This window comes from Papio anubis, chromosome 8 (genome assembly GCF_008728515.1).
Source record: "Papio anubis isolate 15944 chromosome 8, Panubis1.0, whole genome shotgun sequence".
NCBI lineage: Eukaryota > Metazoa > Chordata > Mammalia > Primates > Cercopithecidae > Papio > Papio anubis.
In genome coordinates, this window is record NC_044983.1 from 91,820,427 (window position 1) to 91,840,105 (window position 19,679).

General features: G+C 41.5%; 1 long non-coding RNA gene across 1 annotated transcript in view; it reads left to right on the forward strand.

Moving 5' to 3' along the window:
- Window positions 1-17,587, forward strand: part of LOC103886989 — a 29,792-nt gene extending 12,205 nt beyond the window's left edge. Inside the window, exons 2-3 of the long non-coding RNA XR_002523904.2 lie at window positions 10,544-10,642; window positions 16,915-17,587. This is a non-coding gene — a long non-coding RNA (uncharacterized LOC103886989). The remainder of the gene's footprint in view (window positions 1-10,543; window positions 10,643-16,914) is intronic.
- Window positions 17,588-19,679: the final 2,092 nt, after the last annotated feature.

Below are 19,679 nucleotides of genomic sequence, written 5' to 3' on the forward strand. Positions count from 1 at the left end.
GTTCTTTGATTATCGTGTGTGAGCATTTTTCAACCATCCTGATTTTAAAATACAAACTTCAGTATATTCATGGAAGCAAGGTACAGTTGTTGAGAGCCAGTGTTTCAGGGTTCAGATCCCAGGTTTACCCCATACTTTGTCTTCTGTGATTCAGTCTTCTCATCCATACAATGAAGGTAATAATAATGCTTGCATCATAACATTATGATATGGTTTGGCTCTGTGTCCCCACCTGAATCTCATCTTCAATTGTAATCCCCATGTTTCAAGGAAGGGACCTATAATCCCCATGTGTTGAGGGAGGGAAGCAACTGGATCATGGCGGCGGTTCCTGCATCCTATTCTCACAATAGCGAGTGAGTTATCTTGAGATCTGATGGTTTTATAAATGTCTGTCATTTCGCCTGCATGCACTTCTCTCTCCTGCTGCCATGTGAAGAAGGTCCTTGCTTTGCCTTCACCTTCCACCCTGGTTGTAAGTTTCCTGAGGTGTCCCCAGCCATGTGGAACTGTGAGTCAATTAAACCTCTTTTCTTTATAAATTACCCAGTCTCAGGGAAGTTCTTTATAGCAGTGTGAGAATGGACTAATATAGAGAATTGGTACTGAGGAGAGTGACGTACTGCTATAAGGATATCTGAAAACGTGGAACCAACTTTGTAACAGGCAGAGCTTGGAACAGTTTGGAGGGCTCAGAAGACAGGAAGATGTGGGAAAGTTTGGAACTTCCTAGAGACTTGTTGAATGGTTTTGATCAAAATGCTGATAGTGATATGGACAATGAAGTCCAGGCTGAGGTGGTCTCAGATGGAGATGAGGAACTTACTGGAAACTAAAGCAACAGTCACTCTTACTATGCTTTAGCAAAGAGACTGGTGACATTTTGCTCCTGCCCTAGAGATCTGTAGAACTTTGAACTTGAGAGAGATGATCTGAAATTGGAACTTCCATTTAAAAGGGAAGCAAAGCATAAAAGTTTGGAAAATTTGCAGTCTGACGATGTGGTAGAAAAGAAAAACCCATTTTCTGGTGTGAACTTCAAGCCAACTGCAGAAATTTGCATGCGTAATGAGTCAAACGTTAATCACCAAGACAATGGGGAAAACATCTCCAGGGTCTGTCAGAGGTCTTCACAGGAGCCCCTACCATCACAGGTTGGGAAGACTAGCAGGAAAAAATGGTTTCATGGGCCAGGCCCAGGGCCTTGCTGCTTCGTGCCATCTCAGGACTTCGTTCCCTGCATCCCTGTCATGGCTAAAAGAAGCCAATGTACAGCTCAGGCCATTGCTTCTGAGGGTGCAAGCCCCAAGGTTTGGCAGCTTCCATGTGGTGTTGGGCCTGCAGTTGCATAGAAGTCAAGAATTGAGGTTTGAGAAACTCTGCCTAGATTTCAGAGGATGTATGGAAACGCCTGGATGTCCAGGCAGAGGTCTTCAGGAGCAAACCTCCTATGCAGCAGAGGACTGCATGGAGAACCTCTGCTAGAGCAGTGCAAAGGGGAAATACGGGGTTGGAGCCCCCACACAGGGTCTCCACTGGGGCACTGCCTAGGGGAGCTGTGAGAAGAGGGCCACCATCCTTAAGACCCCAGAATGTCAGATCCACCAACAGCTTGCACTGTGTGTCTGGAAAAGCTGCAGACACTCAACACCAGCTGTGAAAGTAGCCAGGGAGTGGGGCTGTACCCTATAAAGCCACAGGGACAAAGTTGCCCAAGGCCATAGGAGCCCACCCTTTGCATCAGCATGCCCTGGATTTGAGACATGGAGTCAGACTCGATTACGTTGGAGCTTTAAGATTTAACGACTGCCCCACTGGATTTTGAACTTGCATGGGACCTGTAGTCCCTTTGTTTTGGCCAATATCTCCCATTTGGAATGAACGTATTTACCCAATGCTTGTACCCTCATTGTACCTTGGAAAAAATAAACTTGTTTTTGATTTTACGGGCTCATGGATGGAAGGGACTTGCCTTGTCTCAGATGAGACTTTGGACTGTGGCTTTTGACTTAATGCTGAAATGCGTTAAGACTTTGGGGGACTGTTGGGAAGGCACGAATGGTTTTGAAATGTGAGGACATAATATTTGGGAGGGGTCAGGGGTGGAATTATATGTTTTGGCTCTGTGTCCTCACACAAATCTCATATTGAATTGTAATTCCCATGTATTGAGGGAGGGACCTATAATCCCTATATCTTGAGGGAAGAAAGTGATTGGATCATGGGGGTGGTTTCCCCTATCCTGTTCTCATGATAGTGAATGAGTTCTAATGAGATCTGATGGTTTTATAAGTGTTTGGCATTTCCCCTGCTTGCATTTCTCTCTCCTGTGGCCATGTAAAGAAGGTCCTGGCTTTCCCTTCCCCACCATGGTTATAAGTTTCCTGAGGTGTCCCCAGCCATTTGGAACTGTGAGCCAATTAAACCTCTTTCCTTTATAAATTATCTAGTCTTAGGAAGTTCTTTATAGCAGTGTGAGAACAAACTAATACACATTAGTAGGAAGATTAAGTGACTTCATAAAACCCTCAGAACAATGTCTGACACATGGTGTTTATTAAATTAAAGATTAAAAACTAGAATCTTTTGAGGTCCCTAATTGTCTCCTAGATTTTATCCCTCTTCCCAGAACACATCGACCTCCTTCCTCTACTGACCCAGGAGAAAAGGTCTACTGAAAAGCTGAATGCAACCAGTTGACTCTCCCTAGCCTCCACAAAGTAGATTCATATCCGAGGACCAAGAATAAATAACTGGCCTGATATTGATTTGGTTTTGGGGTCATTCTTTCTTTCCAAAGACTATTTAGAGCACTAAGAAGTCAGTGATTTACAAAATGATGTTTTGATTGTGGAGTGAAAAAGAATGGATACCCTCATAAAATGGCAAAGTTAGTGGAACAGTATTTTGGGGGCAGAATATTTCAGGTTATCCCAGGCATTTAAAATCACAGGTAATGATTCTGTCTTAAATCCTTGATTGAAACCTTTTTTCCCACGCAGAAATTCAGACAATAATTCAGACAATGTACTGTGATATTTATTACAGTATATTTTATAATAGTGAAAAATTGAAAATAATTTATACGCTCAACAATAGGGACTAGTAAATGAATTGTGGTGCAGCCACATACTAAAATTATGCAGCCACTAAAAGATGTATTTCAAAGAGCTTTCAATGACAGTTCAATGTTTTCAGTATAACGTTAAGTGAAAAGAGCAAGACACAAAATAGCATAAAGTGCAGAATCTCAATTTTGTGACAAATATACACACTCACCCAGATGCTCAAAGGAAAAAAAAAGATGAGAAGAATATATGTCAGAAGCATACTGGTGGTTGCCTCTGGGAGGTGAGATACTTGGTGGTTTTAATTTTCTTCTTTATATTTTATATGCACATCCCTAAATGACAGATCTCGACAAAGGTCCACACATTCCTTCTACTGAGATCCCTGAGCTGCCCTATATCCTTCACATCCTGTCTGTCAAACTCTCCTTCCATTTTGTGTGATTCCCTTGTCTCCACTCAGTAATTTTCCCTTTTTCTTAAGAGGGAAGATATGATTTCTGTTGCTTGAAAATAACAGAATATTAATTAGTACTATCCCCTAATTGCTTCAGATGCATATATTTTGTATCCTGAACCAAATTGTAAGTTCTGTGACACTATGGACTAGGTCTTTTAGTTTTCTCTGAATCTCTGAGTTCTTGGTACATAGGAACTCAAATACTGGGGTTTCCCTTGAGTAGGCTGGGAGCCTAAAAAGGCACATAATAAACGTCTTCTAAATGAATACAGGTGACTGAGAGGCATAAGGTGTGGGGAAGGTGATACACAACAAACAGTATCTCCTCCCTAATCAGCTGCTAAGGCACGTCACTGGGGCTTTTTGAGAGCAGAGCTAGCTTTCAGGGGAAGAAAAAGTCCATGAGTGCTGATCCTGTTGTAAAAACACTTTCCACTGCTAGTCAACCTGCAAGCCCAAGTCACTGAGAGAGTGCATCAGCACTGCATGCCCTGCAGCAGAATCCCTCTCCAGTCAAACTTCTATCTTTAACTGAGGCTTGGATGGCATAAACAAGGATCCATCCTGGGGATGTTTTAAGGGACCTTTCTGAAGTCACAAAATGCATACCTGCTTACATACTGAAACCTTCCAACTAGGCTTCTTTTTTTAATGAAACGGTTTCACAGATAATGTCTATTTTGTGCAGTAAGTTTCTTTACAAGCATCATGCAATATCTATACCATCCCGCTAAAAGGAAGTTGAAGCCAAGGGTAAGTATCACTGCCTCTACACTGCACTTGGCAGTCTGTCCTTCGTGTCCATGTGTCTGTCTCCTTGGGTCTCTGCCTGTCTTTCTCCAACTCTCTTTTTGGGTTTTGGTGCTGCTCCCTTGGCCAAGAATGATTCTGCCTATATTTCTTCCTGCCATCACCTGTTTTCTGCTTAGATGCCACCCCCTCCAGAGTCCCTTTTATGACCCCCCATCCCCATACAAACTTCTCTGCTTCCCTCCACCTAGACTGGGTAAGATGTCCTCCTGTGTGTCTCCTTTTCACTCTGCTCTCACTCTTCACAGCACGTTTTACACCGAATGGTAATGGTCTGCTCGTCTGTCTTCCCACTAAAAGATCTGCCTCATGCAAACTGCGTGAGGCCAGTGACTGGCCCTCACTCACCCCTGCAGTCACTGTGTCAGCATATGGTATAGAGTTCAGTCATTCACTCAAAAATATTTGCTGAATGTGTCCTATGTGCCAGGCTCTGTACTAGGTGCTGGAAACAAACCATGAACAAAAACACAGTATCTAGATTACTTACCTTCTAGCTTGGAAGACAGATGTGAATCCAATAAACATACAAATAAATATTATTAAACATCCATGATTGTGACAAGTTCTGCTCTAGATATTGGGGACACAACAGTGAATCCCTACCTTTGAGGAGTTTACATTTCTAATTACACTGTGATTACCATACAATAGAGAGATACACGGTGCCAGAGGACTTACAACAGGGCACTTGACCTGGTCTGCAGTGTGATCAGGGAAGACTTTCCTGAAAGAAGTGACCTTGAAACTTCTTAAGCCTGTGCCCCGCCACACTCCATTTATTGTGCCATACACACAATAAATTGAGTGTGTGTATATGTGTTTTTGTGTTTGTGTGTATGAGTATCTACATCCACATCTCTGTTTACATCTAAAGCTCGATATAGACAAAGACATAGGCATAGACACAGGTATAGACATATCCTGGGTTCTGAAGGATAAGCAGAAGTTACCTAGGCAAAGAGGAAGGAAAGGAGCATTCCTGGCAGCTTGAGGGGTGTAGGCACAGGTTCTGATGCCGATGGCATTACAGTGCATTCATGGAGCTGTATGGAATGTAGAGGCAATAGGAATGTGGAGAGAGATGGGACTGGAGAGGTGGGAAGTCAATGGCTGTTGGATGACCAATGAGTCAGCAGCATACACTCACTGTGGGAGGTGTGACCTGCATGCATTTGCCATACTAGTTGAGGACAGTTTCTTCTTCAAGCTGGCTCTCGGTATTTGCTTCCCCTACCAACCTGCTGAGTATTTGCTGATTTATTCCAGTTGAAGGGACCACTGATGGATGTGGTGTCCCAGACCTGGCCTCATTCCCATGGTCTTTATTTTTTATTTTTTGAGATAAGGTCTTGCTCTGTCACCCATGCTGGAATGCAGTGGCACAATCATGGCTCATGGCAGTCTCAACCTCCTGGGCTCAAGTGATCCTCCCACCTCAGTCTCCCAGGTAACCGGGAACATAGGTGTGTGCCACCATACCTGACTAATTAAAAAATTTTTGTTTTGTAGAGATGGGGTCTCACTATGTGTCCCAGGCTGCTCTCAATCTCCTGGGCTCAAGTGATCTTCCCACCTTGACCTCCCAAAGTGCTGGGATTACAGGCGTGAGCCACCATGCTCAACCCCCTATGGTCTTTTTAGTAGTTTCTATGTACAGGCCTCTGTCTTCACACCCATGGTGTTTTGCTGCTCCTGCATATCCCTTTGCCACACTCTCTAATGCAGATAGACATCAGGGAGCTGGAATATGTTATAACAATATTATAAAACACAAGCAGATAGCTTAATCTACAGTCTTCACAGAGTGAAAAAAAAATCGGACCACATCATTTTCTAATTTTGTTTTTAGAACTCTCTCCTCCTTACACAAAGCTGAAAAATTCCTTAGGATGATCATGTAAAGTTTCCTTCAAGGATTTCATGTTGTGCTTCTAAAACCTATCTTGTGCTTATTGGAACAAACCAGTGAGCTACTCCTTAGCTTGTTTCTCTCTTTTAAAAGGTCTTTCTCATAGAGCAAAGTATGTCTAAGATGCTAGAATAGGCTCTAATTACTTGTTTGCTTTTCATCTGAGACTCACAGGCTCCTGGTGGGTGGAATGATTCACATTGGACCAAGTGTATGACCCCCTCTCCTTGCTGACTATGAGGCTAAGGAAGAGATAGCAGAAGGGAGGAAAGACGACAACAGCATCTCAAAAACAAAAGAGCAACAGATGATGGTGACAACAGGGATTACAAAGTTACATGTTAAAATGCACAGCAAACAGAAGGAGACAGGGCAGTGAAAAACATACCTGGGCCAGCTTTTGAGCACCAGAGGCTCATGTCTACCACAGATGACCCACCCGAGGGGAACATCAATGGAATAAAGGTTGGACGAAGGTGAGATGGCCTAGAGCTAGCCTAGATTTGAAAGCAGAATCAGGAAAATAATAGATATTGGAAATCAAGAAATCAGGGCATTGAATGATGACAGGAAAGCATGACTTCCTGGAGCTGGAGAGATTTCTAAGCAGTTGGCCACCTATAGATTTCCTACGAGTGTATCCTGGATCTTGAAGAAGATATCTGATAATTAGATACTAGGCTAAAATGGAACTAGTGAACATATTAATGTCTTTATTTTTTAACATATTTTTCTGGTCATAAAAGTAGAACATACAGATGAAAAGTGTAAAGGCAAAAATATCAAATCCTATCACCAAGGGAGCTTATTAAGAGTCTTTTTGGGGATTCCCTGTTCAATAAATGGTGCTGGGATAGCTGGCTAGCCATATGCTGAAGGATGAAACTCTGGACCCCAACTTCTCACCATATACAAAAATTAACTCAAGATGGATTAAAGATTTAAGTGTAAGACCTCAAACTATAAGAATGCTAGAAGAACACTTAGGAAACACCATTCTGGATGTCAACCTTGGGAAAGAAGGCATAACTAAGTCCTGAAAAGCAATTGCAACAACAACAACAACAACAAAAAATGGACAAATGGGACCTAATCAAACTAAAGAGCTCCTGCACAGCAAAAGAAAATCAACAGAGTAAACACAACCTACAAAATGGGAGAAAATATTCACAAACTATGCAATTAACAAAGGTCTAATATCCCGAATTTATTAGGAACTTAATTCAACAAGCAAAAAACAAATAACTATTAAAAAGTGAGCAAGAGACATGAGCAGACACTTAAAAGAAGACAGACAAGCAGCCAACACACATATGCAAAAATGTTCAACCTCATTACTCATTAGGGAAATGCAAATCAAAACCACAATGAGATAGCATCTCACACCAGTCAGAATGACTACTATTAAAAAGTCAAAAAATAACAGATACTGGTGAGGCTGCAGAGAAAAGAGAACACTTATACACTGTTAGTGGGAATGTAAACTAGCTCAGTCACTGTGAAAAGCAGTTTGGAGATTTCCCAAGGAACTTAAAACAGAACTGCCATTCAACGCAGCAGTCCAATTACTGGGTATATAGACCCAAGAAGATAATTGTTCTACCAAAAAGACACATACACTGATATGTTTATCACAGCACTATTCACAGTAGCAAAGACATGGCATCAACCTAGGTGCCCATCAACGGTGGACTGCATAAAGAAAATGCGGTACATATATACCTTGGAATACTATGCAACCATAGAAACCATGAAATCATGTTATATGCAGTAACATGATGCAGCTGGAGGCCATTATCCTAAGCAAATTAACACAAGAATAGAAAACCAAATATCACATGTTCTCACTTATAAGTGGGAGTTAAACATTGGGTAAACATGGACATAAAGATGGCAACAATAGACACTAAGGACTACTAGAGTGGGGACGGAGGGAAGCAAGGATTGAAAAACTATTGGGTACCATGCTAACTACCGGGGTGATAGAATCAATTGTACCCCAAACCTCAGCACCATGCAACATGTCCCATGTAACAAACTGGCATAGGTACTCCCTGAATCTAAAATAAAAGTTACCGTAATTTTTTAAAAAGACTCAGGAATTTCCTGATGTCTTTGTTTTATCTGTGCATATACAAGCACCCTCAAACTTCCCCCCCAAATAGGAAATAATATGAAATATTCCACGTTGTAACCTGCTTTTCTATCTTATACATAATGTTGTTCTATATCAATATATATAATTTCATATCACTTTAATGAGTAAATAGTATTCAATCATGGATTTAAGTAATTTAATCTAGGGGCTCAAAAGAATTTTTTATTGTTAATCATTATAAATAATGTTAAAATGATGTGTTTGCTGACAAAATTCAGTACATAGCTATGATTATCTTAGGATAAATTCCTACAAGTAGAATTGATAGGATAAAGGACATGCATGTTTTTAAAGACTGTGAATACTATTCCAACTTTCCCTTAAAAAGTTCATGCCAGTTTACACTCCTGGGTCCTTCTATCAGCATATAAGCATTCCCATTTCTTCACTTTCTCAATAACGTGTACTTTTCAAGATGTTAATTCAGGGGAACACTGTCCATGCTAATTAAGCAGATTTGAAGGGAAGCACACATCAAATTCTTGTTATTGCAGTTTTCTTCCATTCTCAGCCTTTCTCACACTCCCCTACACTCTCCCCTAATTTCCTCCTTGGCATTATTTGGGTACCCACCTATCTCTTGCATTAAAGTTGCTTAGAAAGAAACCCTACCCTTGAGTTCCTAAAAAATCCTTGCCAATGTTGTCCGTAGTCAGCACACTCATTTAATTATGCCTTCGTTTGTTCCAATACTTATCAGGGGCCTACCGAACACGGAGCACATCTGTGAAATAAAATACAGGGCCAGGCGCGGTGGCTCACACCTGTAATCCCAGTACTTTGGGAGGCTGAGGCGGGCGGATCATGAGGTCAGGAGATCGAGACCAGCTGACCAAGATGGTGAAACCCTGTCTCTACTAAAAATACAAAAATTAGCCAGGCGTGGTGTTGTACTCCCATAATCCCAGCTACTCAGGAGGCTGAGGCGGGAGAATCGCTTGAACTTGGGAGGTGGAGGTTGCAGTAAGCTGAGATGGCGCCACCGCACTCCAGCCTGGGTGACAGAGCGAGACTTCGTCTCAAAACCAAACCAAACCAAAACAAAACAAAAAACACACAGTTGTCACACTCAAGGATTTTACAATGGAGTTGAAGAGAAGAAACATACACATTTCAACAACAGTGATAAAGCACTCATGATATAGCAGGCCCCCAGAATCCAGAAATAAAAAAATACCTAGCCTGTGACCTCTAGCAGCTTATGATTTCATGGAGAAGAGAGACCATAGACAAACAATTTCACCATCACGTGGTTAGTGCTATGTGTATTACAGTCCTGTGCAAGTGGAGGGCACCATGATGTGGCGGAGAAAGAATGAGCTTCAGAATCAGGCAGACCTAGGTATGAATTTATGATTTTCAACTTCCTAGTTCTGTGACCCTAGGCAAGCCACTTGACGCTTGTTTTCATATATCAAACTTAATGTGCATATCAAATGAAATAAGGTGTGTGCAGGGCCCTGTTACACTACATGGAGACACTCGGTAAATGGTTGCTGTTAGCAGGGTATGGTCAGGGATGGATTCTTAGACGAGGAGGGGCTGGAACGGGATCAGAAGATGTTGCATCATTGGGCACAAAAGGTGGAGAAAGGAATTCCAAGCAAGGGGAACAGCACTTGCAAAGTGGGGACGTGAAAACACGTGACCTGTTTGGAAAATTATGGAAGTTTCGTGGTGTATCATAAAAGGAGAGATAGGGAAGGGCAGAAAACAAGGAACAAGAAGTAGGCAAAAGATCTGCAGAGGGCTTTGTAAGTCACAGTGAGGAGCATGGATGTTATTCTCTGTAGCTGTGCTGTCCAATACAGTAGCCACTGGCTGCCTGTGGCGATTTATATTTAAATTAACTAAAATTAAATTGAATTTAAAATTCAGTTCCTCAGTCACACTAGCTACATTTCAAGTACTCAGTAGTTGCATACAGTTAGTGGCCACTATATTGGACAGGCACCATCACAGAGACTTCCCTTGGACAGGGCTGCCCTAGAGCCTTGCTACTCAAAGTGATCTGCAGACGAGCAGCATTGGCTTCACCTGGGAGCTAGTTAGAAATGCAAGGTCTCAGGCTCCACCTGAGACCTACTAAATTAGAGTCTGTCTTTTAACAAGATCCATCCCTACCTTCACTGCAGGTGATTCACGTGAATGTGGAAGTTTGAGAAGCACTGCTTTCTAGAATCAGGAGCCATTGAAAGGCTTAAGCAGGAGCAGCATGGTCAAACCCACATCTTGTAAGTTTGTAAGTGGGAGGATGGATAAGAAGAGGGCAAGACCAGAGGAAAAGAGATGAGTCAAGAGATGGTGGCAACAGGGCTGCTACTGCCACATTTGAGCAAGTTAGAAAAAGGTACCTCTTCTGGGTAGAAGCACCAAATGCATGATGAGCGGAGTCAGGCTGGATTTAAGCACGCTGTGTGAGCTTACAAGGCAGCATGGTGGCGATTGTCCAGGTGAGTGATGAGGAAGGCCTGAACTACATGGCTTGAGGATACTGATTAACAGAAAAAAGCCACCACTACATAGCGTAGTGTTTTGTAAAATGCCATGTGCTGTAGGAGGAGAGGGCAGTGGCAGGCGTGAGAGAGTACGTCTGTGCCCTGCAAGAACCAGAAAGGAGGGTTGGCTTCTTCACATCACGTGCTAATAGGCAGCCCTGCTCTGTGGTGTCCCTGTCTCATTTTCCATCAGGAAAGTGATTAAACTAATTGCCTTTAACCAGTGCTGTATTTCGTGTGTATAATACCCATAATTTGGGGTTTGAATACAATTGCAGTAGATTATACTAATCACAGGAAAACTTCATTAAACTAATATGGGTTTATTCAAAAGAGTGTAGTTTTAAGCAATCAGTGCTCCCTAGTTGAAATGGTGCTTTCTTGTTTTATAATAAAATATATTGGATAATTCAAAACTCTGTTAATTGGAACTCCATTTTTTTCTAAAATGGAGTTTTTCGAAAATGTTAACCCATTTGAAAATGTGGTCATCTTTTAAACCATGAGCCATAATGCAAAAAAAGAAAAAGAAAACTTAGAAGTAACCTTAAGTAGAAGATCTTGAAACTTAGTTCTCTCTATTTTGAATACTTCAGAACTGGTAGAAGATCTTGAAACTTAGTTCTCTCTATTTTGAATACTTCTGGATTTCTGGGACAGGGGCTCTTTGGTAAAGGGATGCAACCAATTTACAATGAACCAGCAGGAAGGGAGTTGAAGGAATATATGCAAACCTCACACTCCTCCCTCTCCTTCTTCTTCTCCTGGCATCCCCCCACCCCCTGCCACCCCACCATTGGCCAAACCTAACAGGAGGCCAGGTTGGTAAGGGAAACTGCTGCTGCAGTCCATTCAGGAGAGACTTCCAAAACACAAAGCAAGGTGGAAAAGAGTAAAGAGTGAATCCACAAGAGTGAAGGGTGTGAAGGGTAAATGACCAGCACCTGCCCTACAAGCACACTCACAGTTATCCACAAACATGTTTTCATAACACCTTACAGTTAGCAAGTACTCGACTTTCAAACATTTTTCAAATAAGTGCTTAACCAATAGCAGGTACTCCATATATATTTATTGGACAAATCAATGAAATATATTATTCATCACTGAACTGATTTTTTTCTATTCCCAATAGTAGGGTTTCTTTATAAATTATTTTATTGTGGAATAATACACATAAAATTTACCATTTTATCCATTGTAAAGTATACAATTTGGTGCCATTAAGTACAGTTGTGATGTTGCGCCACCATCATTCCTGTCTTGTTCCAGAAGTTTTCATCATTCCAAATGGAAACCCCATATGACAAATTATTTTTGAAGTGACAGACATGTTTTTCATGCAAAGATTTGTGAAAGGCAAAGGATTTATCAGATCTTTTAGACAGTATGACAATTTTCCTATTAGTCAAGATTTTTAAAAAAGACTTCAATATTATTTTTATCAATGGAAACACAGTGAAATACATAGAGCAGTTACATAGAATTAACATACAGACAGCAGTTAATTCAAACATAGAACCTAAGTATTTGAGGAAATAACTTCCCATTGACTACCTTGATTGATCAAATTGACCAGAAAGTTGATTAATTTTTCATTTCAGTTGGACTATAGAGAGATGCTAATGCCCTAATAGCACATCCTTCCCCCTTCCCAAATGATGGAATATCCACTTTCAATTCCCAAGCTTTGCCAATGAAGCCAAATAAATCTCTGAAGAGTTTTGATAACATAGTTTGACAATCTCCGTAAGCCAGTTCATGGCAGGTGGGAGGTCTAGTCCTGGTTCTGCCATCACTAGCTGCATGCATGCAGGGGCAATCTGGCCTCCCTTATCTGTAAAACAGGGGTTTTGGGGGCTGGACTTTGATTCCCTAAAGCCCCTGGCAGCTCTAACATCCCCTGTGACTCTGGCTCTGCCCACAAACCTCTGAAGCTTTCACTGGAAAATGCAAATAAGTCTATGCACATCAAATAACTAAACACACAGTATTTACCCTTCTGATGAAACAGCCAGAGTGGAATTTGACCTTTTCAATGAATCGTGGATGTGAGAGCCAACATTCTGTGCACGTAAAGCCAGTTGGGGACAAGTTTAGCATTTGGGCATGTAAGTAAGGCAGATTTGTTGACTAACATGTTTTCAGTGAGTATTTTAATGACATGGGGAAGCTAGTTCTGATCTATTGTCAGCAGCACAGTTTTCTCCACAGAACTGGTTGACTGGCACTAATTCATCCCCACTCTCCCACCTGGTCTCCTTGGTAACCAAGGGCCTAGATCTATGAGATATTTGCAGGACATCTGGCCAGGATTAAGGCACAGACTAGTGCTATCAGAGATCAAGCCTATAACCTTGGCCTTTGAAGATCCCAAGCGAATTAAAGAACTGCAACCACAGGCTGGGACGTGAAACCACCCAACCCTGCTGGTGAGTCAGGTTAGCACAGCAGCTGAGAATGCAAGCTCTGCAAACAGGCTGCTTGGAACTAAATACCAGCCTGTCCCTTACTTATAGTGGAACCTTGGGCAAGTTAATTTGACTCTCTGGGCCTCAATGTCCTCCTCTTTCATAAAATGAGTTTAATAAAAGTACTTTCCTCTTATGGCTGTTGACAGAATTAAACCCATTAAAATACTATGAGGATCTAGCCCTTTACATAGCAAGGGTCCGTTACAAATTAGGCAGTGGTAATAGCAATGTGATGACCAGTAGCTAGGTTTAACACCAATAAGAAAAACAGGGATTTTCAAGACAACCACATGCAGCATTGTTTTAGGGAGATACACAGCAAACATGGTGGGACTTTAAAAATGTAGCTTTGAAAGCCCCTGCTAGATTCCCATGACCAAGTATGCAGGGTTAGACTATCAGGGCAGGGATCTGAACACAGTAAAAGGTTGTAGAGATTAAGATCATAGGTTTTGATGTCAGATAGATGTGAGTTGGGATCCTAGCTCTGTAGATCACTAGCGATGCGAACTTGACTAAGCCCATGTATTGGAGCCTTGCTTTCCTCAAATGTAAAATGGGGATAGAAGCAGAACCTGTCTGGATAGAAGCATACTGCCTGGAACATAGCAAGCCATCAATAAATATTAATGGCTATTATTACTAGGTCCAGTGATGCACATATGACCCCAGTTTTCTCCTGTATTCCTAAGTTTATTCACTTACTCATTCATTTCATCTGTCAAACATTTGTCAGTACTAGCTGTGTGTTTTTTATCAAATGGGACACCAAGAAATTAAAAAATGATGAAGAGATGAGGTTCATGCTCCTAACTGTCTCATAGACTAGCCCAGAAGTGAGTAATAGATACTTCAAGTAACAGGAGGGCCGCTGCACAGCCCCCTATGCACAGTTTGGGGTCACAGAAGGGAGAAGCCACAGGAAGCAGGAGGCAGGTGAGGACCAAAGGCGGTGTGTGGAAGAGGCTCTCGATGGCTGAGGAAAGGCTGTATGGCCTACACTCACAATTCCAGCTCTGCCACCATGAGCTCCTGTGACTTGGTTAAGCTACTTTATTTCTCAGTGCCTCAGTTCCTCTCAGGAACAAATGATAAAATGATAATACTTGCAGAATTAGTGAGTTAAAACATGGGAAGCACTGAACTGTGCCTGACTTGTAGTAAAAGTGATTGTTATGGCGTGGATAAGAAAATGGGAGAATTCTCCAGGCAGGTTAGTGATCAGGAGCTTGCTTTTTTCCTTTTTAAGTAAGATATGCCCACATAATCCTGCCACTGTGGTCCTCAAAGTCCAGAAAGATGAACCCTCTTAGTTGATCGCAAGACAAGCTTAATCTTAGCTATGGCTTATCAGAAACACATGTGGCCACTAATATATTTCTAGTATATACTATATATATTATCTACTATATATGTTACATGCATATAATACATAAATATGTCTTCACTCTCCCTTTGGGCCACTTTTCAGCAAGCACTGATTCAATATTATGTGGCACACAGAAGCCACTTCCCCTTGGCCTCCTGGCATCCCACCTCCTCAACACTGATCTCCCCAGGTCTCAGCCTCATGCTGTCATTGCCCTGGGGTGGAGCTGGTGAGTGCCATCTCTCAGGGCTCTCCATTGCTTCCTGACCAGGGTCCTGTTTGCCTGTGTTTTCAAATTCTTTAGGTAGAGTACCCACCACATAAGCCAGCCTCTTTCATGCTAAAACCAATCATCTCCCATAGAAAACTATGTACCTATTTTATGTTAAAAGACCCCTCTGCACTAAGGCACAACAAAGAAAAACAATAGGGGTGGACACAGCATTAAACCGACAGGAAATATATTAAGAAATTTTCTACTTAACTCCCCACACAGAGGTCTGGCATAGAGACCATTTCATGGCTTTCTTTACAAGGTCATCCAATGCCAAGCTTAAGCCCCAGAGGTCTAATTTAGGAGGGTTAAGAACTTAATAGAGAATTCTAAGAGCAGCTGGTTAGATGCATCATTCCCTAAACCCCATCAAGATCCTGATTCCAGCAGCATCAAAAGTCTTATCTCCTGACCACCAGTGACTCAGTGAGCAGCCTGGCTGTGTGTCACCATGATGCTTGTCAGTGGATGCATCTGGCTTCACCGGCCATATGGTGGTTTGGAAAAGCTCTTTTGTAGTTTGATGGTCTGGAAATGACTGGGGCTGTCTTCACATTCTGTGCTGCTGGCTCATTTCTATTGGAGAAGAGCGGCTGCTTCTGGGGCTGACTTTGCCTTTGACACTGCCGATGCAAGCCTTATGAACTGATGTTTTTCATCATTCAAGCCACAATATCTTAATTTGTTAAGGCAGATAGGTAAGAACTAGTAGCTTAGAAGCAAGCTGTCAACAAGCAGCATTTCTGGAACAATTAAGATGTGTCAGACATGGTGTTAGTTGCTGGAGATACAGGAAGACAAACAAGACAAATAGCTCAGACTAGTTAGGGAGAGAGATGAAAATGGAGATCACAGTCAAGTGGGACAAGTCCATAGGAGAGGGTGTGTGGGAGGCCATGGGAACTAAGTGAGCCAGAAATAGCTTCCTAAAAGTAGCTCAACTTGAGTTATAAAAAAAGAATATAATTAATTGAGCACCTACCATGCCTAGGTCCTCTCCTGTATATTTTACTTGTGCTATTTCAATTCATTCTCTCACCAAAGACACACAGCTAATAAGCAACAGAGCTAGGGTTTGAATCTAGGGCAGTTTGAACCAAAACCCATTCCACTCCATCCCACTGCTGAGAAACTAGGCAGGCCTGGGACAATGGGTGGGAAGATAGGATCTCAGGCCAGGGAAACAGCCCCAGTAATGGGAAACAACTGTGGACTCTAAGCCAAACAGAAATGGCAAGTGTAGAAATCCTTTCCCAGGCCTGCGGCAGCACGTAGCACACTCTGTTACTGAGCCCCGAAATGGCCTTAGACTCCTTCTCAATTCACTCCTGCAGGATTACTGTAAATCAGTTTTGAAACCTGTTTGCTAAATGGAATAACTAGATACATCTGGAAGGGCCGTGGCGTTTCTAAAGGAAACTCTCTGAGCCAAAGGCTCAGGAAGGACACTTTTTTCCAAGTTCTCAGTTGCCACAGAGGGAAGAACGTTATCCCTGGAAATTCTACCACTCAGATGCTGAGGCTAACGCTTAGCTGAGGAACAGGACTTGAGTTCAAGGTTAAGGTGCCTTTCTTTGATGTTGTCATCCCAGTATTAGCTACCAGGAGACACTTGTTGACTAGCCCAAATCCAGACTCTAGAATGGCACTGAAAGCTTGGTAAAAAGTGCTCAAACTTGGGCTTTGCATTGAATATGTAAGAACAGATTCATATCAGCTATTTGCTTTGGTCTCCTATTTAATTAAAGCACTCTTACTGTAGTTATGGAGAAGCATTAAAGGCTACTCACCTTTGGTTGAAATGTTTATACGCGGCTGCACCAACTTGGAACATCACTTTGACCCAGCCAGAACTTTGATTAAAAACCTGCAACATTTTCTGCCTCTACAGTTTTTGAGCACTTGGCTGATGTTTGATGCCCAGTTGGGATTAATCTCCATTTCCCATCAAGAGGAGCAACTATTTCTCAGGTAGTTGTGTGGGTGTGTGTGTGCTGGCTGCAATATCTTTGTAATATCCTTGCAGGGGCTCCTGTGGGCTTAAACATATGACATTCAAAAAATAATATGTAAATGAGTTTCCATCCATTTTATCAAGGGGGTTGTTTTCTCCATTTGTAATCTGGTTTTATGATTTTATTCTTCCTGCAGGAAACAAAAGAAGTAAGAGGTGCATTCAGACCATACCCATAACATTGAAATCAGCTCTCTGTGATGAAACTGGAAGCAAATTCCAGATGAGAGCCCCAATTGTTCCAGAAAAGCATTGCAAAGCCCAGTGTTCCTAAGTTGTCACACACAAAGCAGAACCTTTGATGAAAGCCATGCAACATCTGTTGCCTGGGTAACCATCAATCCATCAAGTCAGCCTTGAGTCACAAACAGTGAGAGGAGAAGGGCTGCCAGGAAAAAGAGGTGTACAGACACTTCTTGTTCCTTCCCACCTCTAGATGTGGCCTGAGGCTGCCGTGCAAGGTTAATAGAAGCCTACTGTTGTGTCCCTACAGACCTAAAAGACCCCTCTTACCTTAACCCTAATTCAAGAATTCTTGGATCTCCATTAGTCTTATTACAAAACCTCCTCAGGTTCTTATCAGTGCTTAGCACCTTACCAGCCCTAAGCCATGCTCCTCAAAATGTCAGTCCACTGATTGGCACTCTATTATTCACAGGATGCTTCCTGGACTGCACTTCAGTAACACTAGTCTAGGGTGTCCTCAGGACAACCGCGGCGGCTCACCAGAGCTCACGCGCTTCCTGTCACTTTCCCTTGGGACTGTGCTGATGAGAGATCTACTATATGGTTCTGCTTTCCATCACATCCAAGATGCTGCACACAAATTGAGAGACAAAAATTGATAAATATGCCTTCACTGAGCAACTAGCTCTTTTTCTGTACCAACACTCCTAGGTATATTCCCAAAAGAACTGAAAATAGGTGTCAAACAACAACTTGTACATGAAGGTTCATAGCAGCACTATTTACTTCCCATAGCCAAGGGTTGGAAACAAGCTAAATGTCCATGGATGGATGAATGGATAAATAAAATGTGGTATACTATACAATGAAATAGTATTTGGCCATAAAAAGGAATGAAGGGCTGATACCTGCTACTACATGGGTGAAACGTGGAAACATACTAAGTAAGTGAAACAAGCTGGACACAAAAAGTCATATATGGTGTGATTCCATTTACATACATATTCCGAATAGGTAAATTAGTACAAACGGAAAGCAAATTAATGGTTTCCAGGGATTGGAGAAGAGGAAGTATGAAGACACTTCTTAATGGATATGAGGTTTCCTTTTGGAGTGATAAAATGTTTTAGAACAACATAGAGGTAATGGTTGTATAACATTGTGGATGCACTTAATGCCACTGGATTGTACATTTTAAAAATCTTAATTCTATTTTATGTAAATTTTACATTCATAAAAAGCAGTACAATGAAATATATTATTTTAAAATAAGAAAAAGCAGAAAGAAAAACATTACCCTATAATTCTGCCACCCCAAACTAAATACTGTTGCCAATTTATTCCATGTATGTTCCATAGTAATAATTCATACTGCACATATAATTTATACATTGTTTTAAAACTTAATGTTATTTCCAGGATGGGAACAGTGGCTCACGCCTGTAATCCCAGCATTTGGGAGACTGAGGCAGGCAGATCACCAGAGGTCAGGAGTTTAAGACCAGCCTGTCCAACGTGGTGAAACCCTGTCTCTACTAAAAATACAAAAACCCTGTCTCTATTAAAAACACAAAAAAGAAAAATTAGCCAGACTTAGTGGTGGGTGCCTGTAATCCCAGCTACTTGGGAGGCTGAGGCAGGAGAATCTCTTGAACCCAGGAGGCAGAGGTTGCAGTGAGCTGAGATAGCGCCACTGCACCCCAGCCTGGAAGACAGAGGGAGACTCCGAGACTCCGTCTCAAAACAAACAAACAAAATGTAATGTTATTTTCAGAGCATTGTCTTTGTTACATAAGTTTCATAATCTTTAACTAGTGAAGAACGTTTCTTAATATACATATTTTAAATTGCTTCTTAAAATCATTGTGCTAATTTATATTGACACCTGAAATATATGAAAATATCTATCTCACACACATCCTTGCTAGCATTGACTAGTCTCCCAAAAACAAAGGAAAAAAAGTACTACATAGTATTTTAATTCATTTCATTTGATTGTTAGGTTGTTATTGATTTTATTTTGTTATCTCAAAACAAAAAAGTTTTGTTTTTTGTTTTGAAACTAATCAAATGTTTAGTAAAGACTCCTGTATGCTTTATTTTGTTAGATTAGATAGTAGTTAGTCATGATTGTTTTGGGGGTAATCCCATAGTAAATGCTTTTAAAAACTAGACTGGATTAGAAAGAGTTTGTCCCTGAAGGAGGAATTAGAAAATTGGAAGACTGATATGATCAAATTACCTACTGCAAAACTGAGCAGAGATAGAAATTATGAAAGATAAGACATAGAAATAAAAGTTTAAAGTTCCAGAAAAATCAAATAGGTCATATCATTGAAGCATTTGACCTTGTACAATTGTTGGAAGTGGTTAGACACTCCATGAAGCTATTGCCGTCCTATCTGATGCTGCAATAACCACTATTTAACCCCTCTGGCTGCAAGTAGTCACAGAAA